General features: G+C 40.4%; 1 long non-coding RNA gene across 5 annotated transcripts in view; it reads right to left on the reverse strand.

The window, feature by feature from the left end:
• The window catches only part of LOC106020349 (uncharacterized), a 190,958-nt gene that overhangs the window by 161,317 nt on the left and 5,975 nt on the right, over positions 1 to 23,666 (reverse strand). For 2 of the 5 annotated variants that reach the window (XR_001195809.5, XR_011810691.1), the window contains exon 1: positions 18,348 to 18,502. The exons of the other annotated variants lie outside the window; for them this stretch is intronic. This is a non-coding gene — a long non-coding RNA (uncharacterized lncRNA). Of the gene's footprint in view, positions 1 to 18,347; positions 18,503 to 23,666 lie in introns of those variants that run through there. 5 annotated transcript variants of the gene reach the window in all.

The following is a 23,666-nucleotide window of genomic DNA, read 5'->3' on the forward strand; positions in this document are numbered from 1 at the left end:
CATCTCTTACAGGTGAGGAGTAACTCATTCAGCCAATCCACTGAGCACAGCTAGTTCTTCTTAGTCTCATCTATGAAATCCTCCTCCCTGATGGCTTTAAAGTGTTATTTTCATCTGCTACCCATTCAATTAAGCCAATGGGTTAGGAACTATTTATCCAACTATAAAACTGCTCTATACATAGTAATCTAGCTTTCTTACTGCTAAATGTTGTTGCTCCAAGAGGGAGAGAAAGTAACACCTTCAAGAACCTATATCTTCTCCTTACAGAAGAGATATGCAGAGAAACTTGGACAGAAAGTGTGGAAATGCAGAGTAAAGATATGCACAGCATCCCATGGCAGCCCCTTACACCAACACTGAAGCAGGTAACAGCCAGAAATAACTATTCACAAACAGTTCAGCTGCACTCCTGGGGAGAGATGTAGCTGCAGAACAGCAGGGCAATTACATGAGGAAGCTTAGCAGTGCTGTGAAATATCATCAGTGGAACAGTGATCTCATTTCAAGAGAAAGAAAGGGGATAGAACCCTCTGTGTATCATTAGAAGTGATTTATTTTTATTTTTAAGTATTTTCAGAAATCTATATACATCTCACTGCAGTATTGTATTGCATAGACCATATCTGTCACAGACTGCATAAAAGGTGTTTGTTTGTTAAATCAAAGAGAGACTGCCAGAACTCAAGTGGCTGATGGATGCAATGTCCAGGATTAATGACAGGTAAGAGCACAACATTCTGCAGCAAAGAACGTGGGACAGACGAAGATGAAAAGAACAAGAATCGCAGAGTTAAACAGATGTGGTGTTACTTCTAGTGATGGGATAAAGGGCTTAATTAGAGGGAAGTTCTGTGCAGTTTAAAAGTTAAAAACCTACATTTTGCATATGTACAGGGGCAGTCCCAGGAACCAGAGTTACCCAGAGTTAAGATTCTGTGGACAAGTACCTAAACTTGCTTATTTCTCCTTTTCTTATGCATGCACTTGCAATTTGATCATACATGTCTTATTAAAAAGCAGGAAAGCCAAATAAATCTGTCTTGACCTCTTAACAATCTGACAAAATACAGATGAAAAGCACTTGGGACCTGTATAACTAAGAAAGGAAAAATTTGTTTGCAAATCCCGCAGGGTAGGAGAAAAAGTCCATCACTGAGAGCAGGCTCTCAATTTTTATGTGTCCCTTGGCAATATACTGCAGTGACTGCATCTAATGCAAGATGCATCAGGTGTGATGAGCTAACAAACAGGTTTTCTGTTTGGTCAATTCATGCAAGGTCTTATAAATAACATTACTGAAGTTAAAAAAAAAAAGAAAAAAAGAAAAAACAAAACAAACAAACAAACAAAAAAAATGATGTCTACATCTCCAGAACCAGTCAGAAGAGCAACCAGAAAAGAGCAGCTGCTTTTTTGGAAAAAAAGAGAATGCCTAAGTACAATATTGCAAGATAAAATTTTCCTAGGACATCAGTAATATTCATGTGTGCAGACCAGATGTAGAGAAGACATGCAGTGCCTCCTTGTAGTGAAGTGGCACATGCAACTTGCTAGAAAAGACAGACACTTGAATGCACAGATGCAAGGCCCTGATGTACAGAGCAGCATCAGCAAACAGTAGTTGTGGTAGGACAGCCAGAGGCTGAGAGAAATTTTTAAATTCAAATTGGGATATCAGATAAAAAAAGGAAATAAAGCCAACAAAAACGATTAATTGCTCATATCTGCAAATACAAATATAATTGTTTCTACCAAACAACAATAAGAGAGTGATCAAGTAGAAATGAGCTGTCAAAACTACACCCACGGAGACAATTTCAAGGACAGGCTGTATGCAGAATACTTATACACTTGCAGCAAGGGGAAAAAAAAAACATTTCAGACAGTGTATTTCTTCTGATATGCACATACCCCAGCTAAACATAGGCTAAGTTTCATTTGGGTGAGATGTGGATTCAGCTGATGCCCCTCTTCCCAGTGGGGATTCACCAGCTCTTAACTAATGAGCCTCTACCCAATGCCTGATGGAGCTGTAAAATGAAGGCATAGTGCAGCATTTTGCAGGGACAGGATCAGGGTTTTGTTCCAGAAAGGCACATACAGCTTGGGAGAGAAGAGCCAGGAGCTGAGAAAGAACAGAGGTAATGGAGTTTGTTGGAAAGAAACCTGCCATGCAAATCCACAGCCATTAGAAAAAAAAAAAGTGGTGTTAATCTGATTCATCTGTTGGTTGTCCCGTCCCCCCCAACTCCATGCATGGAGGTCTGGAAATGAGCTCACAGCAGCCCTTGTATTTGAAGCATAAAATTTTTCACTTAGCATAGCTTACATATTTCCATACTAGAACAATCTGCCAGTATTTCTTCAAGACAGAGGCAAGAACATCCTCATGAAAGCTTATTTTCCATACAAAAAGTGATTTCAGTAAGAACGATGCTGAAAAGGTGACAAACAAGAATAAGCAGTTTTAATGAGAAAAGCAGCAAGCAATATACTTTTTTAAAAAATATATATATTCAATACTTGCATAGCCCAGAGTTATACAAAACCTGAAGATCATCCTGTGGATGGCGCATCAGCCTTCACAGACTTGGCATCAATTTCTATTTAATTTCCCGTGTCAGCCCCAGGTCTGATAACACAGGTGGTAGCAAGACCTTCCCCAACAGTGATGTCCAGGACACTCCCTGATTTGGGGCTGCAGAAACAGAGTGTGCTGTTTCACAGACCCTTCCCTACCCCTTGTTATTTTACCTGATCATGCCCATCTGCAAGTGTTGGGCTCCCTCTGCCAAGACACACACAGACACTATCATGAATCAACTTCAAAAAGAATGCAACATTGCCTGCAATAGGCATTAGAACAGCAGTAGGAACACTCTGTTAAATCTACTAATGCAATACCAGCTGCAAAAGGCAGCAGCAAAAAATATATGCTTCTCAACAGAACAATACATTGAGACAGGTGTTTTTTTTTACTCCAATGTTTTGTTCCACATGTCAGAGAAATGTAAAGCCTTTCTGTATGACAGTTCTTTCTCCAATGCAGAAAATATACGTAGTTATAAGGTCTTCAGTTGTTAGTACTATAGAAATTGCCTTGGTGTTATGGACAACTGAGCATCTTACATATAGCTTTTGAGTGCCATTTATTTAAATAACATTACTCTCTATTAAGAGAGTGGTCGAGTTTCATACTGTACAATTTCTGGCACGGGGAGAGCGTACCACTTTATTTACCATAGAACAAACTTAACAAAAAAATTCCAGGCCTGTGCAGACTTCATACATAAGAGTGCAAAACAGTTCTGCTTGAAAAATCAGGTCCAGAGAAATGATTGTTCATTGAGTATTCATTATTGCATCTCCATCTCTAGTTTTTGCAATGTAGAAATAAATCACAGAATGAGTGATTGAGGTGCAGTTTTCTAGCCACCAGATTTGTAACTCTACAACCAGATCTTCTCTTCACACCCTTCCAATGCAACCAATACAGAGGACAGTTTGCTTACACAATTTTTGAAAATAAGATTGTCCTTAAGCACCTGCAGTGCCATCAACAAAGTCAGCAATATTTTTTTTATTTAGTTTTTAAATTGACAGGCTTACATGGCTAAAAATAACAATGTGGAGAGAGCAGCAATATACGCTTCTTCTATGCACTTATATTTGATCCTCAGAGAATGAAAGAGATCTACGTACAGTCTAGGCAAGTTTTGGACATTCAGGAAGCCTACATACTTGTACATAAGTTGTTTGCACATTCTTGTTTATGAATCACCACTAAAAAAAAGATGCATAATATGCAGTGCCACACAAATCACGGGGAAAATAAAAAGGAATTTCTGTAGTTGCTATCTATTCTCTTTTCTATGAGTTATTGCTTTAACTAGGCTAGTATTTCTTCTTTGATGTCGGTAAATATTTGAGTAAAATTTTTCTCCCATGAGCATTCAGTTAACTATTAGTTATGTTTAATCAAGACTGCATGACTATTTACCACCAGAAAAAGATGGGTTACAACAGCATGAAGAGTTTAACCCAGTTTTTTTGTTTGTTTTTGTTTTTTAGTAAATCAGTGTAGAATTAACACAGCCCCAGGATGGAAAAGGAAAAGTAGGAAGTGAAACAAAGACTCCTGATAGACCTGATATTAACGCAAGTAAAATCAAAGGCAGAAAGTGACATATCAGTGAGTAAAATGTAAAGAGAAAATATTTTACTTGAAGATACAAGAAAACTCAGCTAAGATTTGATTTCCCTATGTCATCATTTTTAGAAGAGTCCAGAGGGTTCTAAAATAAATCAAAAACCCTAAAAAAAAAAAAAATAGTATCAGTTTATTTGTCCACCTCTCTCTAAAGTGGTTTCTTTTGCCCACAGATGAATTGAATCACATACTGCCTTCTTTCAAACAGTGTACTTTGCATAGCTACTAGCAGCTTAAATGGAAGCAGCTGTGAGATTCAGAAGAGGCCATTTGACTAAGATTCAATTATTAGTGCCTTGTGATGACTGATGGGTCAGAGCTACCTACTCCAACTCAGATTAATATCCTCTCTGCAAAGGAGCTGAACTGCAGACCTCTATGTGAGCACTTCATGTTTAGTGAGACAATCAATCTGAAGCAAAGATGACTAATCAAAAAAAGCACTTCTCTGTATGCATTGCTTAGACAGTGAATTTCATAGACAGCATATTTATTGCACAGCATCCAACATGGCCCTCCTCCTCAGAAGGAAAAAAGTCTTGCCTTGGCCTGCGGATGAATTCTGACACATTTTTGACACAAATTTTTGCCTCTAATTTTAATTGCATATTAATAGGTAGTAAAGACAAGGGTGAAGGGATGTGAAAGAACTAAGGGAAGTATGAAGCACCTGAAACTTAGGAAGAGCTTTTAAAACAGACTGAGCATACCTATTTCCTTTGGGCAAAGTACAAGTAAGCTCCCATTAGTGGCATCGCTCTCCAATCACACAGCCTGAAGAAAGTTCAAGATAGAAAGTACTGCTAGGCAGGTAGATTTTGCTTAACACCAACCTCTGCCTTACACTACAAAGAAAGCTGAAACACGCAGCTAAAATGAGGATCAAGAGGCAGAGACAGGGCCCTAGGAGTTGCTACAATCAAGGGCAATACTAATAGGAAGGATTTTTGCTTCTAGAAATGTAAACTCTAATTAGAGAACAATTTGTGTTAGAATAGATTGTCTAATATCTAAATCTATCGCCGGAGCTAGGATGCATGTATCACAAAGGCCAATCTGGTATTTCAGAGGCAGGTTTATTCGCTCTTAACAGCTTTAGCCATCAAGCTTGTTAAATTGATAAACATCAAATGGTAATCAATTTAAAGATAATCACAGGAAAAATATCCTGAATTAATATGGCATAAGATTTATAAAGCATCACATGAAATCGTATTCTTCTCCACCCAACTTCTTTTTACTGCTCAAACCTTACTTCCCAGTTCAGGGACTAGAATACACAGAGGATTTGTGAAGAAATACAGACTGGCAATGGCAAAGCAGCTTTCTATCAGGAAGCTGCCAGTTAACTCCTGTCCCATCAGCAGAGGTCCTCCCTGGCCACGGCAGCCAGCCAGCTGTCCTGCTCTGCTGCTTACCAGACACATTTTCACAGAGAAGCTAACACTGCCTGGGACAGAGGCACCCCTGCACCAGCACACAGGGTTGGTCTCTCATGGGCTGACAGCTGCCCTGAGACCCAGCTGCAGCACAGGAGGACTGTGACAGTATCGTCACCTTGCTGGCTTACAAAAACACACAGCAAGCTTCAACTGTGCTACCTCATTTCGCAGCACTTCAGAGTACTTCTGGTGATGTTTTGTGAAACTCAAAGCAGATCACAAGGCAGCAGTAAGGTTGTCTTGCTGTTGGGGGCTTTGCTTTGCTCTTTGCTATAATCACACTGATAGTGTTCAGCATTTTGGTTGCTTTGCCTTGTACAGAGCCGTGCTGAGATTACACTCTAAGCTGTTTTCTGGGAGGCTGAAGGCTATGAGCCCCAGGGTGGCTGCACAGACCAGCTGCTTGCCAGAAACAGAAACCTTGGAAAGCCAAGGGGTGAATGTAATTTAATACTGCTCCTCTAACAACAACGCTCTGACCCAAGATACGAAGCAGAAATTACTGACGTGCACTCAGGGAACTGTGGACAGGAACTGCGCTGTAATGAGCAACAACAGTCACCAAGCTGGATACAAGCAGCATGTCATTCAAACGAGCACTCAGACAGGGCACAGGCAAGCAGAAAGAGACACCATTCTCAACTATCTAATGCCAGTCTTAGAGGAAAAAAAAAAAAAAAAAAAGAACTTTAGTGAGAGAAAGGAGGCTTTTTCTGTCAAGAGTCTATTACTGTTAGTCTCCCCAGGAACACCCAACCTTCACAGAAATAGGTTTTTTTGCATCTTCATATGCTGGACATGCTAGAGTTAGATGGATCGTGACAACTCCTGTGTCTTTTATACTTTTATGATGCTTTAAAGCTTATTGCCACATTATATTGAGTATTTCTTGGTACCTCCAAGGTTATAAAATGCCAGGCAATGGAAGTTACGCCTAATCATCTGTATGGTTACAGATTTGTTTTTAGGACAGCAACGAATACACTAAAAAAAAAATAAAAAATTAAAAAATCATTCTCTAATGGTGAAACTCCCACATACCTGAAGGTCTGGAAGGTAGCCTACAGCATGAGATATACATCAACAACTCAGGAATTTCAGTTCTCCAGGCAAGATACTTCACCATCTAAGCCAGGAGCAGCATGTTGGACTAAGTCATAAGATTTCATGAAGAAAAACACTTTCTGGAGGAGAAATTTCAAACTGAGAATAGCCAGAGGAGTGCTCAGGGTGCTCACCCCATAGTCTTTGCTTCTGCAGGGCAGGAGCAATCCTATTCTTATCTTTCATTTCTTTTCCTTGTGCTGCCCAGCACTCAAGAAACAAGCTGGAAAGGGAGCTGACCTGGTGTTTTAGGAAGATGCTCAAGTTTCTCCAACTTGCTCCTGATATTTAGGGTGTTGGTGGCAGCTTCCAGATGTTGGAAAAAGCAAACAGGAGAATTAAACTAATTCTTCGCTCAGAGTAGCTATTGTCTGCAGCACCCTTCCTAACCTGAGATATAGACTACACCAATCACTAGGTTAGGGGTCTAGAAAGTTTGAAAACATGTGCTAAAATTACAAAATCACTGTGTGAAACCACCCTCAACCAAGCAGCCAAAAAGTCTACCTAAGTCTGCAGGACTGTCTAAGCTGTGTCTGTCACAGCTTGGCAAGTTTCTCTGCAGATAATTGTTTGAGAACGGTCCAAAGAGGCTGCCTGATCTCTGGTCCTGGACACTACCACACAGCACGATGTCTCCACATCTGGCACTATTTACCATTGCTCTCCTTGTCTGGCAGGGAAAGGATCAGGGAGCAGGGACTGGTGTGCTGCCAGCACTGTAGCTGGCTGATGCACAGATGGGGCACAGTCCTGTCCTCTTTACAGCCACCAGTTCCAGCTGAGAGCTGCATTGGAACAGCTTTACATGCTGGCTTACCCAACCCTGCAATAGCTCTGCTTGACATCAGAGTTACATTTCAACACTTCATTTTGTTATCATTGTTGCATTGCTTCCATGAGCACATCATTTAAAGCAGCCAAAGCCAGTATGGTTTTAAAAAAAGTTAATCAGAAAGGCAAAAACCCCGAACCAAAACACTCAAGTGGAGAGCCTTATAAATATAAGTAGTGTATAGCTCTATCAATCACCTCAAAATACAGCTTCTTTTGCTGTCCCACGACAGAAATAGCAGGACCTAGGAGAACCCTGTCAATGCTTCTATTTAACTTCATAGAAGAAAGAGTGATACTCAATACAATAAAGTAATTGAACTTCTTTTAAGCACACATGTTGTCCAATGAAGTGCTTTCTGGAACAAGATGGATTTTGATGGAAGGTGGGAACAGACTTTTTTTGAGGTAAGAAAAGGTAGATGATGACTAGCTTGCTCGGGAAAGAAATCTTTCAGTCCAGACAGTACTGAGTGACAGAACATCCTGGAGTAAAGCAGTACTAGAGCAGTGGTTTCTTTCTTTCTAGCCAAGAAAGTGAAAGAGGGAGAGGCATCAAGAACTAGTTGATATACTTGTGATTTTAGCACTCAGACTTTTCACTTTTATACCTGGACTGGTGTCTCTCTCTAGGAAAACGCCAAAATAAAACTACTTCTGATCTCCACTCTGAGTTTTCTGTGCCAACCAGTGACAAATAAAAGGCCTCAACATCCCCAAGTTCTTTCAGAGTCCATCCAAAAACAAGTATTAAGCTATACTCCCTATGAAAGCCTATTGACTAATTTACTCAGACTCTACCTATAAAATCCTAAGGTCATAAGGTTAAGTTATATACTTTTCTTCAAAGGCAGCATTCAAGAACTCTGCAAGTGTTTTGTAAGTTTTATATCTTATGAGATCACTTCTTGGTTTCCTCTGCTCCAACGTACACACATAGCTCAGGCCAAATTCTGTCCTCATTTGAAACCCAGCTATCCCCTTGACTTCACATGAGGGTATAGCCTAGATCAAAATTGGCTCTACTGCCATGCTTTCTGAATGAGGAAGAAATAAAGAAGTGATCTCATCAGGGCATTAGACATCCCCTGCAGGATAAGGGGTCACATACAGAACAATTAGTCCGTACCTGTAAGAAAAAGCCGATACGCATTAAGCCATACCCTACACAAATTCACAAAAGTGGGGCAATATCCTCTTTCCAGTGAAAATGGCAGTAAACTCAAGTGATACAAATAGCCTAATACACTTTTAAAAGAAGTGTTACTTAAGTTTGCTGATGCTGAGACAAATTGTTTCTGAGAAGCACTGGACAGTCTCAGTTGCCTCAGTTTGTCCACAGAAGTCATAATAACTGGGTAGGTTAAATCCAGTCTGGGCTAAGTGTATATTCTTCTCCAGGCAGACCTTGATTCTCCAGCCTTGACAGGATTTCTAAAAACTTCCTTAACATTAGCTTTAGCGTTCTTAAAAAAGAAAAAAAAAAATTATCAACCCCTCAGTCTGTAGTTCTGACAGCCAGGTGTGGAAATACATCAAAAGCAAAGCATGCATACTGCACCCCATTTCATAAATTAGCTTCCTGGTTAGTACCATTTCAACATTGCTAAGCGCTTCTCCAAGGAGCTTTGCAGATTACAAGGAAACATAACAAAAGAGCACTCAAGTTACTATCACTGCACCTTTAACAGCTTACTTTACATGCTCTGCTACTTCAAACAGCCCTCCTGTCCACGCAAAGGGTTTTCTTTGCCTGAAAGATTCAAGTAACCTGTAACATTTAGCAAAAGAGTCAATCTCCTAGTTGTGTAATCTGAAACTGTAGAACAGCTACTTAGGGAAGCCTGTGCAGAGATGAACACAGCCTCAGAGAAAAATCGAATAGCAATAATGCATATTATAGTGAATGAGCACAATTTGAAACCAATTAGCTTTATGACAGTTATGGTAAGCATATTGTGAAAACACCTACAATAGCAGAGTATTGCTTAAAACAGAGAAGGAAAGAAATAATGCAATCCGATTGTGTTTAGTACATGTACCAAATGATCCCTAACAACAGAAGCTTAGCAAAAGTAGATAGTGACTTTTTTTTTCCCCCTCATTTTGAAGTAATTTGGAATTGAGCTTCATGATTAAAAGGTCTGTCCTATGGTTTCCCTTTTTCCTCTGGAGCTGCATAAGAGCATCCCCATCCTATCTGGAATTGGTCAGTCTTGCACTGGATCTAGTCATCAAAGAAGGATCCTGGTCTCTGAAAATATCTGCATTACTAGGCTGAATGGTACAAAAGCAGCATCTCTATAGTGCAAGGACTGAGAGCAGTATGGTGTAATAGCAGCTTTTCAGAGGAGAGCTTCAACTTTCTCTCTACCTCACTTAGTTACAGGAGTTAAAGTCTTTCATGGTCTGCAAATAGGACACTAGTGACCAAAAACTAGAGTCATCTATAAAACCAACCCACACTGCATAGTTCTTCGACTTCACTTAAAAGAGGTGGAGAATAACACACTCCATGCATTATGTACAATTCAGCTAACATGTACTGCAAAATATGCTGAAAGCCTCCTGCCAGCTGCTGTGGGGATCCTGCTTAAAACCGGACTGGGGACCTGTGTGGCTGCCTCAGAGCTTCAGTACATTTCCGCTCAAAGAGGCAGAGGCTAAACAAGAGAGTTCAAGTTTTGGTTCAGAAGATATTGCTATTATCTTTCCAAAGCAAATAGAAAGGAGAAATTGCATTGGTTTTGAATTTCTTGTAGCATTTTCTTAAGGTATTTTCTGAAGATTTTCAGTTTGTTTAATTTTATATAAATACCACAACAGTTAGTAAACAGATGCCTTTATTTTCTGTTCCTGCAGCCAATTGTTTTATCCAGTAACTTTTCACAAAACACAGATTCAGAATAATGTGATATTAGTTTTTCTATTCTTTAGCTTTTCCTGAACCTTTAAATATGTAAGTTAGTTCAACTTCATAAATTAAGTGCACTTGGTATACCCGTTTGATTAAAATTTTTTGCCAATATGAAGAAGTATTTGTTAGGTCTTATTTCAAGATTTAAGTAAACTTTTCTGCCAGAAAGGGTCAGATTTAATTCTAGCATACAAAGTGAATATAATACTCAGAAGCAAACAAATCAGTCATTGTAAGAGAAACTCATAAGGAACAAAAACAAAAAATAACCCTTTTAATGGAGGGCTCCATCTTTTGAAAGAACAGTTAGTTGCAAAATTAAAATTCCAGAAAAATATTAAATCCTTTAATAGTTGAATCAAAACTAGTATTTAAATGAAGAAAAACTAAGCTCTGGCTTAACCAAGCCCCTTCTTAATACTCCCAAAATAAGTACATCTGATTTTTGCTACAGACAGTATTGGACCAGAGTTTATTGTTATCTATGCCAGTAAAATTAAAGTCAGTCATTATTACACCTGTATGCATCATAGGAGTTGACTACATTTCTTTCCGTATATCAACTGTCACACACTGTCAGTGTCAAAACAGAAACATTCTTCCTCTGCAAAAAGAAAGCAGCGTGCAAATTGGAAGAAACAGAAAGGATGCAGTCCAGAGTCAGGGTCAGAGCACATACAGGGAATGTGAAGGCCTCTGTGCAGATTAATTCTCACTGTCAGACCACAGATGCACATTCATGCTTCCGTTGTTGTACTCATCAGTACAGAAGGGCATTCTGCCTAATCCCCTATGTGAAGCAGAGTTTAGTACAGCTGTTTCTGGGTTGCATCATTTGCTTATTCAACCACACCGTAAGATCTTCAGTACAGTGGGCTGGGCATTTTAGACTTACCACAGGCATCTACAGGTGTCTGAGGTGTCTACATGAGTATTGACTACATACCAAAACCATTGAAGTTATACAAATACTTTGGAGTATTTATGGTGTTGCATATCAATTGCTTTTGACTGTATTTTTAGGAAGCAGAGCAGGCAATTTCCTAGTGTCAGATTTCTGGATGGCAGCTTCCCACCACCACTTTTTTCTGTTTCCAGAGGGAAATATATTCCCCCCTGCAAGCAGAACACCCAGCAAGGCAGACAAGATACCTGGCACCTCATGTGCTACCTTGCAGGAGCGTAATGGCAACATTAAACACCCCAATAATTATTTTACCTTACTTCTTTAATGCAATATCCTACTCCCTCAATGGCATGCAATTAAGCATTGGTCAAAATATTTCTAAACAGAAAAGAAACAGCATTTCTACTGCCATCTTTGTGGTTTCCTTTCTCAGCTTTCATCCTTCCATGGTTTTCTCCCTGCTTCCACCAGTAGACAACCTTACAAATAACAGAGATGGTGATGCTCAAGTGGCCTCCTCCTTCCTTCTGTGCTGACCTTTCTACAATATCATGTAGAAGGCAGCCAGGCTACACGTTTCTCATTTTGCCATGCAGTACCAGGAACCACTGTGGGAACTGAAACTGAAAAAATCCAATTCAAACTGAAAGTCATTTAAGATATGGAAGAGCCAATACAGAGCATTTGCTTTTTACTTGGCCTGACTTTTCTACCCTGAGTCCTCAGAAAAATTCTGACTGCACTGACCTATTTCAATAGCTACTTTTACCTTGCACTTGACTGTATCATTCTTCACCACAGGCAATCAAATTGATCTTTGCTTCCCTTTTTCTCCTTATAGTTAGTAGCAGATTGTCCACACTTCTCAACAAGACAAGCAATTCTATAGCTTGACATAAAGGCAAAGGTATCCACATTGAATACCCTCCCATTTAAAACTTTTCATCTATACAGACAGTTGCTTTTTTCCTACTATTTTAGGTGTAACCCATTAAGTTTTTCCGTGTGCGGCACTGTTATAACTTTGCCAGGTAAGACCACCACTGCATTTCACACGGAGCAATCCTCAGCTCTTCTAATATGAGAAAATGTTATTTAGGCACAGAACAATGGTTACCCTAATACAATGTTACACTAACCTGATAAGAATATAGCCCAATTGCTGTAACAGGACACGTTCAGAACTTGAGCAAGACAGAGCAGTCAGATAACAGACTGATCTTTTAAGAGACTACAGATATTTTATGTATTAGTGGAAGAATACAAGACATCCATAGCATTTCATGGAGGAAAACTAAAAGGTCTGGATGTGGCATTTAGCAGATGCATCACAATCACATGGCATACTACACCCAGTGTGGATAAACAGATTAACAGAAAGCATCATCATCCAACTGTTACCTGCTCATATAAAATATACAAACTCGTAAAATATGTGATATGCAATAAATTCAGGCTGCTGAACACTCAGATGTCACTGCATGCATGAACTATTTGTTCACCAGAACAGGGTATTAAATTTGGTCTTCACCCTCCTGTCCTGAGGAAACAAGCAGGCCTGCAGAGCAGGGTAAGGCTGAGCCCTTTGAAATGTTTGCAAACACTCTGAAGCAACAGCTGTGGCCATGGATAAAAGCACATCCTTCCAGAACTGTATCTGTAAGTACCACTGGCCCCTGTGAATACTTAATCCGGAGGGAGAGAGACCCCAGTGAAAATATCCAGTCTTAGCACTACAGCTGGTTTAATTTCTCAGCAGGACTGTCTGGGCATGAGCATAGCATGGACAAAGATGCGTACATCACACAGGACAACTGTTGTACCTCCTACTGACACTAATTATCCTCCTTAAACAAAAAATATCCTGAGTCTGCAAGATGCTGATCCACAGCTATTTCAACATCTATCCTGAAAGCTGGGACACTTTCTCTACTTCACAGTGATAATCAAGTTTATTTCTCCGTGCTTGTTAAGGAAACAAGCAAACAATGCTGGAAGATAAGTCACTGCAACAACCCTTACAAACAGCCTTGTGATGAACTGCACCAGTTAAGGCCACCAGCAAAATACCTGTAAATGCAGTGATGCCCAGGCCCATTCAGACCGCTGCCATGAGGTGTGTTCAAAAAACCCTGTCTCACTGCAATAGACATCTGAGAAAAGATGAGCTATGGCTTTTCCCTGAAGCAACGCAGGTTTGCACTGAGTATGCAAAGTCAACAGAAGGACACACAATTGTTCGCTTTCCCCTAGTTTTCCTGTTTGACCATAGGCACATCATTTAGTCTGAATCACAGCTTCTCCTCTTCAAAAATAGGGCTAACTACACAGAAGCATTTTAAAGGCCCGCTGACTCCAAGGCAGTCAAGCATTAAATAGAACCAGCAACAAGTATGCAAGACAGAGAAACCTGTCATGATACCATACCCAAATTAAAAACAATTGTAATTATATTGCCCCTGGTCTGTCCCAACCTCCCCTCACACACCCCAAGATATATAGATAACCTGCTACTTTTTTACCACCAGGAAAAGGAAAATCAATTTAACAGGCAGCTGTTTAATACCTAGAAAGAGATCAAATAAAGACTTGCCAATAATCAAGCCCTGATTAGGGTCTAGTAACCCAGTGCTTTGATCTGAGAAGGCTAAATGGAAAACGAGGCTGTTAAATACTGGCCCTGACATTAACTTACAGAGTCACAGAACTTGCTCTCGCTTTCAAAGGCCTGCATTTATGCCTCAAATATTCAGAAAGACATTTTCATTAAAGGTATTTCTGACAAGAAATAAAGTCAAGCATTCTAATGTTGGATATACACACTGCAGCATACTTGTGATGACATTATGTAGCAAGATGGATTGTTTATCAAGACGAGAGCTGCAGAAGGGAGAGAGGGAAAGCACAACAGGGTTTGCTGGTGACTCCTACATTCCCACTTCCATGTGGGCAATGAAACTCTTCTTGAAGATTTATCCAAGATCCTGGCCCCATTGGCTTCAGTGGGAAACGCACCACTGACCCCTGTTGGGATAAGTCTCACCCGTCGCTCTGCTATGAAATGCAAACAGCCTTTGACTCAATTCCACCACCACACTGATATTTGCAGGCCACAGGAACACATAGATGTTCATTTAGAACCTACATTTAGATTCAGTGTCCTACATCACTCAAGACTCACAAAAATTTGCACATTTTCCAGAAACAGGATGGTATTTTTAGGTTCTATTTCATGATGAAAAATACAATTATCCATGCATTATTTCATGACACGGGTCATGATAACATTTAATATAACACATCATTGTACCAAGTCATGCCACCAGCTTTATTAGCTCCATCATGACACATCAGATTAAGGCACAGCTGAAATATTCTATTTTTAGAAGCTTAAAGGGTGGCTGCTGCTACTTGAAATTTCTTATGTTATTTTCTAGATCAAAATACGTCCTTTTTTTTCCCCGGTAATGAGACACATCATTATTTTCCAGATCAAAGTATTAAGCTATTTTCTAAACAGAAGAGCAGCTGCTTTCAATATCTTTGAGCTTCAAGTATTAAAATAAAACAGCCCCTTTTGACTATGGGGCCTGTCAGGGACTACAGTAACTCAGTACATAACCAGAAATAATACAAAAACTATATATAATAACTATATAAAAAAACAGTACATTTTAAGATTACAGAGGTCTGTAAGTCAATTTGAAGCTTCAAATGCCTTCTAAAATGCTTAATTTCGTGAAACATCCTAATATTTTTTTTATTTGAATACAGAAGGAAAACCTAACAAGATGTTGCAACCTCTAATGTGGCAAGTTATCAACATTAACCAGCTCCATGTCTGAGCCAAGTTACCAGCAAGTGGAAGATGAAAGGATCCAGTTTATTAGAAAGCAATATTTCAGTTTTGTTTAGTAACCTGGAACTGGTCACAGTAGTAGATGATCAACATTTCCACTCCACAGAAAAGTCATGGTTTTCTACATGACTCTGCTCTTCCAACCCTTTCAAGGTTTTTGCTTATTATTACCCTGGAACAAACCTCTAATGCCAGGCTTTTGTACAACGATGCTGCAACCACTAGCAGGAACATCAGAGTACAGAAGAGCCTGATGCCAGCAAGAAGGAACAGAAGTACCTGCATGGACCACAGCTATGCCCTACCCTTGAAAACATTTTCCCTGAGCAATTCCCAACCTACTTTTGCCACAGCAGACAGCCATTTCCTTCCTAGCACAGCTCATCTTTCACAGTACCACATACCAGTCAGCTTGCCATTTTAGTTATTGGGATACCAGCAGCAGGCCCCAGCACAAGGCACTGTCTTGCTCTGGGCAGAGCAGGCATCAGCCCCCACCAGTGTCCCACCCCAGGCTCCCAGCCAGCCTCTGCTACGTGCAGCACCCAGCCTACCTCTGCTGCTCTGGAGCACGAAGACTTTCCTTCTGCTTCAGTAAGAGCCACAAGAGCCAGGTTGCACATACTGCTAATATAGTAAAGGGCCAATCCCATAACCCTTTCTTAGCGTGAGCAACCCTGCATAAGTTTTAATTCACAACTCAAGCAAGGAAGCCCGGAAACATGGGAAATGAATGAAGGCTACTTCATCTGCTTTTCCAGTCAGTAATGGAAACATGTAACAAGCATGCAAATATCCCAGCTGCTGTAGTTCAACACGGGAAAGTTGACTTGTTGCTCTAGCTTGTAGCAGGAGCAAAAACCATACATAGGCCTTCAAGAGAACCCATTTCAGCTCCTTCAGACAAGTGAAGGGACCCTTGGGCAAGCCCCACACCAGCTGTTGCTACCTTTAAGCATCAACCCAACCACTGCCACCTGAAGCAGCAAGCAAACACAGCCCATGGTAAGGCTGGGTGCTTGGACTGCTCACATTCAGCACATGGATTTGTAGAGCCTTGTAAAGCCAGAGGAACATGCCTGAGTTTTGTGATCCTCTCTTATACATGCACATAACCGCAATATCTATATACACACACAAAAATACAAGAATTGTGGCAATTTCATGTCTTTCCACAATCATCAAGACCTGTGTGTTATGGTGAGAACATGGAATATATGGCCATAAAACCAGAAATTTAACAACGTGACCACTAATATTTATTCTATGACCTTTATTTTTTTTTTCCTAGGAGGAGGAAATGCTGCTCCTCTTATTGGGCTTCCACACATCACATGAAAGCAAAAACCATCAGAAGCCCATTTCATCTACTTTTAGCCAAAAAAAAAAAAGTATCTACTTTTTTTCTGAAAAGAAAAAAAATGTTAAGAATTTGCTGTGACCCACTCCACAAGCAAAATAAGAAGCTGGCAGTAGCTACAAACATCTTCCATGGGATCTCAGAGAGTTCAGTAAAGGTTATGTATCTGTATTTTTATCGCTTTTCAAGAAGTGTTTTAAGTGTTAATGAAATTGGACAGAGACTATTAAATACTGCCTGAAATGACAGCTCTGCTATATTATTACAGTGTCTGCACAGCAATCATTCTGCAGGTTAAGTTATTTTGGGATGAGTGGTGTTTAAATTAAATGTAGTCCCCTGTGTTCTTGTTTCATTTCAAGTCAACCACAGACTGCATGCCTGAACATTGTGCAGAGTCAGTAAGTTTTGCTGAATCCCATTTGTTTAGTTTTTAGCCTTTATTATTCCTTCTTCCAGGCAAGATGAAGAATTTGAGAGTCATGCTGCAATACTTCTCAGGTTTTCACAATGTGAACTACTACACAAGGGGAATGACACTAACTTGATGAAAACTAGACATAAATAATTTAACCCTAATACACATAAACTCTGCACACCACCTTAACTACTGAAAAAAACTCTGAATCCAGGTCTCCAAATAGCTTTACAAAACTCAGCAGCACTGAGTCAAAGCAACTCAAGGCAGAAAATTCCAGGTCTGTTCCAACCAGACCTTTTTCCACAAGCAGAGAGAGCAGAGCTATTGCATCTAAAGTAGAAAGAAGAGCTTTGGTCTCTGCTATGCTGCTAATAGTGTTGGATGCAATAGTTTACCTATTAATAATTTCTTCAGCCATTAATCAGATTTCACTGATTGGTTTCCTAGAAGGTGAGCACAACACAGTACTTACAATGTAGCTGTTTCTTACCAGGACTGATTTCAAGTTACACTTTGTACTCAGCTTCTCCCATGACTTGAAAGCTCATAGTAAACTGTAGCATTGTAGCCATTATTTATGCTTGTTCAAATACATTTTAATAAACCCTAAGTACGTATGCATAAAAACACATACTCTTGCATCAGACTTCAAGCTGTTCACATGTTTCTCAGAGCATTTACTGTTCCTGCTATGCCACCAAGTGCATTTACTGCTAGCTGAGAGACTCCCTGACTCATATGAGCACATAGAACAAGGTTGTGAGGCTTTAGGGAAACCGAGATGGAAAAAATGAAATAGTGAGTTGGATAGATGGAAATCTGCATGATGTCCCCTTCAAAGGGGCATTACCAGCACGTGAATACAGCCCACAGTGGCTGCAGAGGTCCCCTCGAGTCATAGATTTTATTTAAATTTTAACATGAAGTAACAGCATTCCGGACAGAGGGATAAAGGAAAGAAAATCAGCAGGACACGTAATAGCTGCTTTTATCACTATAAGAATTAACAACAGGACTAAAGAGACACTACACAAACACTAAAAACCCCTCTCCTTGCTATCTAAAGACAGGCCAGCCTGTAGCACAGGGCCCAGTATGTTCAATTCAAACTAGATAATTCACAGAACCAACAGTCTTCCAGAAACAGAACAGACCACAGCCAAAAGCTTGACCCCCACTGTTCATATTCATACAGCTCCAAGAAATGGAATCAGCAAATTTAATATGAAGCACTTGAAAATACTTGTTCAGGAGACAGTCGTGGTAGTTTAGCACACTTTAGTCCCTTACCTTCTCTCAGAAATTACTCATCCTCCCAATGCTGGCAGCCACATTGACACAAAACTTCTGAGAATTACCTCCAGCTCCTGCAGAAAGGGATCTGTGCAAAGCTGACAACAACCCCTGTGCTCCCCACAACTCCTGTCCTGCAGTCTAGCCTACAACAGCAGCCACGAGCAAAAACCCATCCTCACCTACCCCTCTCCCATATCAAGCACTCATAGCAAACAGCTGAGAGGCAATCACATGTCAGACAGCTCCAGCTGGGAACCCACAGACAACCCCCACAAAAGGCAGACACAGTAAACGGTAGCAAAAGTATCTCAGTGTTATGTGGATGAATCTTAAACATCAGGTAACTAAGAATAAGAAAACAGCAAGTGAACGTGAGCAGATCAAAACCCCAAGTAGACTTATATACTTGTACTGTGAATTTTATTGAATAAGTAGTTTTTAAAAACTTTTTTTTTTTTTTCCTTTTGTATCAAACTGAAGTGTGTGGGCTGGATAATAGGACACATGGGATGTTGCTGCAGGAACACGCACAGGTCTTTAATACCGCTGGATGAAAGGAGCATGTAAGTGATCCCAAAAGGATGGGGCAGACATCACCTTTAGAAAAGGTTCATTTTCTAGCTTCCCAATGTAACGTATCATAATGGTCCTGCGGTTCTGAGCAGACAAACCACTCACTTCTAAAATACTGGATTTATTTTAGCTGTTGTAAAATGGAGGCCCCAAATCCCCAGGTAATTGAAAACCTTGACACACACAGCACACGTTGCTGGCGTTTGCTGTGCTGCAAGCACTCAGTCTCACAGTACTCAGGCCCACACAAGTAAGTGCTGTTTAACTCATGCATAGGTATTTGCAGGATCAGAGGCCTGAGCTATAAAGAACTCATGGGATAAACCATAATAAAAACTGGAACTAGCAAATTCTTGCTTGAGCGGCATTCGTGAAGATTTACTGTAAATACATGTAAATATTAAGTAATAAGTGTTGTAGGATATCGGATTGTTACATGCTTTAGCTGCTCTGTATGGAAACATTTTTTTACCAAAGATAGCTTTTAAAGTAGTCCGTGAATATCCATGCTTTGCCATCTGCTACCAAATTGAATGATCCCTCAAAAGCAGCACCATAAATATTCCCACAAATGAGTGATCTGTTCACATTATATCCACTAATACTATCTTACAGCAGAGCAAACAAATAACTCAGATGTCACATCACTGCATGCAGCAACAATAAGGTGCACTCTGACTGGGTTTTAGCACATCATGAAGAACTGCATCACTGGTTGTCTCTGAAGATCTAACCTGGCTCTTTAGAGACATTATTTCTTGACAGCCTGTCAAGAAAGGCTGAAGATGCACACAGAATAAAGAATACCTTTAGCATCTCATTTCTTTTAGAGATGGTGAATTTTAATCTGGGCTAACTCTCAAAAAGATCTGAACAAAAGGATGAATAGGAAGGAGCTAAAGAGGATTTATAAAGGTGGTTGTACAAAAGGAGGTCTTACAGGCAGAATATGCAGAGGAAAAAATGTATGTGTTGGCTATACAGTCTGCTAGTATACTCAAGATTTCAAAATATAAGAAATTAATTTTCCACATTTATACAATTTTTTCTACCAGTTGAGCTAAGCTATTTCAAAATGCTCTAATCAGCAGCTTGGGAGACAGTAAGAATTGTACGAGCCAAGCAAATGCACACATAGGGTTCACTGAAGTTCATCAACAAAGGAAAATGATTCCTGATGTATGTTCATAAACTCCAGGTCCCTCCTTGGTCACACCAGCAAGGTATTCAGACTGCACCAAGTGCTTTGGCACCGAGGATTCCCTCACATTTATTTCTTGTCCAGCGATAGGCAGATCAGGGAGTCAGGAGACCTGGGGTGCTCAGAGGCAAGGGGAGTGTGTCCACACTCTCTCACAGCTCCAAAGCCCCGCTGCCTTTTGGCAGTAGCTTTGCCCTAGACCCAGGACAGTTCGGGTGCCTGCAAGTGCAGACAGCACACAGAGGCAAGGCGAGCTCACAGCAGCTCCTGTCTCTGCACAGCATTGCTGGGGAGGCTGCCCAAGGCCCCCTCCCAGCCGAGCCCGCCCGACAGCCGCTGCTCCCCGGGGTAAGCTCCGTGGGCACTCCTCTCTTGTTTGTTTCCTTTTAGTATAAAGCAACCATGGTGAGGGTGAGTGATGTCCATTGCTTAAAGGCAGACGAACAAATCAGCCTGGCCTGTTCTGACACCCCATCACTTACTGAGTTTTTATCTCAAAGCTGAACGAAGCAAACCCCTGCTTTAATAAGGCTCCTTTGTTTGTCAGAATGAAGCTATAGGAGACACAACTGGGGAAATTATCAAGGAAGATGAGTTAAAGTGCAGCTACTACAGTTTTTCTTATAGATCCTGTTCTTGTGACGGATGGCCTGGTCTTCCTGCTCTTCTAACAGGAAAGAAATGGCCCAGGGGGAGGAAAGTAAACAAAATTTCAAATAGATCTACTGTTTGAGCAGAGAGGAGAGACACCATACTTGCAAGCAGCTAACAGCACTGGCCGACTAACCTTAAAGCACATCTTTTGTATGAGGGATAGACCTTTTCATTTATGCAGCTTCTTGAGAGTATCCTCTGGGGCTAGCAAAACCTGAGACTTAGAAAACTGACTTTAGTATCACAGCGTCCGATGTTATATTTAATTTTGCCCTTGGGTTAGCTGGCAACATGGAGGATATTACCTATTGACTAAGAAATAGGAAAAGCAAGGCATGGTGGTAGGAATAATAATAGTCACACAATGGCACAAAGATCTATAGGTTTGAAAAAAATTAAGACTACCAGATGTTACTGTTCTTTTCAGTTGCCATGCAACCACGGCTATCCTGCTATGCTTCACCTTCCTAATCTCTTTAACAGCTAACTCTAAAACAAGTACAATTAATTCCCCAATGAACAAGACAAGACATCACCCAGTCCTGTGGTTACAGAAGTCCTTTGACTGTAGGTATATAAACACTAAACAGACACAGCACCAGCACACAGTGGCACAGAGCTGATGTTTTGTAAGACTTAAACAAGTTACTGTTGCAAACCACAATCTTTCCTGTCGCACAGGTTTCACAGTGACTCGTAACAGGTATCTCTTAGGCTTCTTAGCAGACAGCCCTCAGGTGCTGCAGGCACCTTGAAACCCAGGCAAACACAAGTGTGCAGTGCTTCAGCAGAGCAGCACGTAGAGCCATTAGGACCAGGAGAGCATTGTGAGTTTACTCACTATGCTTGTTTATGCCCTCTGATGATAAGTATATGAATAATGACTGTATTTTCTTTTTTATTGGCAACATCTCTGTTAAGATACTTTGTTGTGGTTTTTAAATGAGTAGTTTCTGGACTACACATGTAAAAACATGATCTTTATAGCTATGCTAAATCAGATCACTTCCATTATCAATACGATGGGCGGCAAACAGTGGCTTTTTTTTTTTTTCTTTTCAACACATATTTGTATATTCTTATATATTTATGGAAAGCAATAAACACTCAAAAATTCCTTTTACTGTGAAGTGGGTCTCATTTACAGCAGGCACAGTCCCATGTTACTAAGATTTCTACAGAGCTTCCTGGCCATGGGGCAGGCAGAGCTGGTGCACAGCCCAGCAAAGCATGGGATTAGCACTGAATACAAAGGTGTTCCCAGTGTTTGATTCAGCAATGAAGGCTTTATTGCGATTACTATAGATTGTACGAGTGACATGCCAGTTTCGTGCAATACCTTATTTCGCAATATGGAAAAGCATACATGAAAGAGGAGAAAAGCTGTTCTATTTCATTTCCTGCAAATTCAAGCTCTGGGGAGCGGCATGTATTCACATATAAGCTGTGTAGGAACAATAATAATTACATTCAGTATTTCAGTAGTTATGGCTTTCTGATATCTTTAAAGGTGTTCTTAAATGATAAATACTTCAGTTAAGCACATGGTGTGTAGACTCTCAGGCATTTAGAAATAGTGATAATTCTCCATTCATCTGCTGTAGAAAATATTGCAATAGAAAGGGCAGACAGTCTCGGCTATGAAATACAGCGGTACTAAAGCCTTTCTTTCTCAGACTTGCTGTGACTGTCCTGTTGCCTCTCAAAACTTCCCACAGATGGACTGCTTTTCCTGTCATGAGAATCACTGCCTCCCTTCAAACACAGCCATATTTACTGAGCTGTCCACTTTTAATGTAGTGATCTGGACTATGTGGTGAAAAGCAGGCAAGGGTCAAACAGCTAGGTGTCCCAGGGCCAAGCCTTCCAAAAAGGAAAACTGTGTGCTGGCTCTTAAAACAAGAGCTCACCCACGCCTGGGACCCTGCTAGCAAAGATTTCTTTCAGAGGTTTCAGGCAGATGGTTTGGTAATGAGTACTGTGGCCAGCTGTCCTGGTGGCAAGGCAGACTGGTTGCTCCCAAAGGGTATCAATGAGTGGGTGGTTAAGTACACGTTCACCTGTCAGTTTGGGGATTTTAAGGAGGAGGCTGATCGGAAGCAAGTTAGCCTGGGAGTGGGGTCTTAATAGAGTTTTAGTAGGATAACACCGAGCAGCGTTTGATCTGTGCTGTAAATTAAATAGATCTTATCCTTGGCTTCATGGCACAAGCATGTACTTGTCCAAATTATGCTTTCATGAGTTCATCAAGTTTTTAGGATTTGCCAGTCTTTATGCAGTGTTACTTAAAGAAAGGTTCACAGGAACATCACATGCTGCATAAAAATGTTTGTGTAGTAGTGTTCTGAAGCTAATTCATGTTTCAAAGTCAGAAATGATCATATTAGGCTATAACTTGTCATAACAGCAAGCACTGGTGCCATGAATTCCCTTTTACTGTTTCTCAGGCATGTGGAAAGGCACAAAAGATGCGTTATATGTTTGTGTTATACAAAGTAGTACACAAATCAGCTAAAATGAGATTTTAGTGTTCTGATTATATACTTAGTTTATTAATTGCTAGTCCAACCCTCCTTGTATTTTGCCCTCTCCTTATTACCTTGTTTTTGCAATAGATGGTAAGGGAGAAAGACAGACAAACCTGAATGGCATTGTAGCCAGAGGGGCATTTAAAATATTGCTCTGCACCTGGGAAACAGGTTTAATTACTGCCGCTGTCAAAGTGTTTTAATGTAAACAGGTTTCCTGATGGATCACATTTCCTTACTGTGAACTATCATCCCCCAAACACAATCCACTTTATGGTAAGGCTTAAAATGCAGGTATCATAAATTAGAGCAATGAAGCTTTTATGATTAAAGATGCTTCATCTGCTTTTAATGCCT

Source organism: Anas platyrhynchos, chromosome 7 (genome assembly GCF_047663525.1).
Source record: "Anas platyrhynchos isolate ZD024472 breed Pekin duck chromosome 7, IASCAAS_PekinDuck_T2T, whole genome shotgun sequence".
In the NCBI taxonomy this organism is placed as follows: domain Eukaryota; kingdom Metazoa; phylum Chordata; class Aves; order Anseriformes; family Anatidae; genus Anas; species Anas platyrhynchos.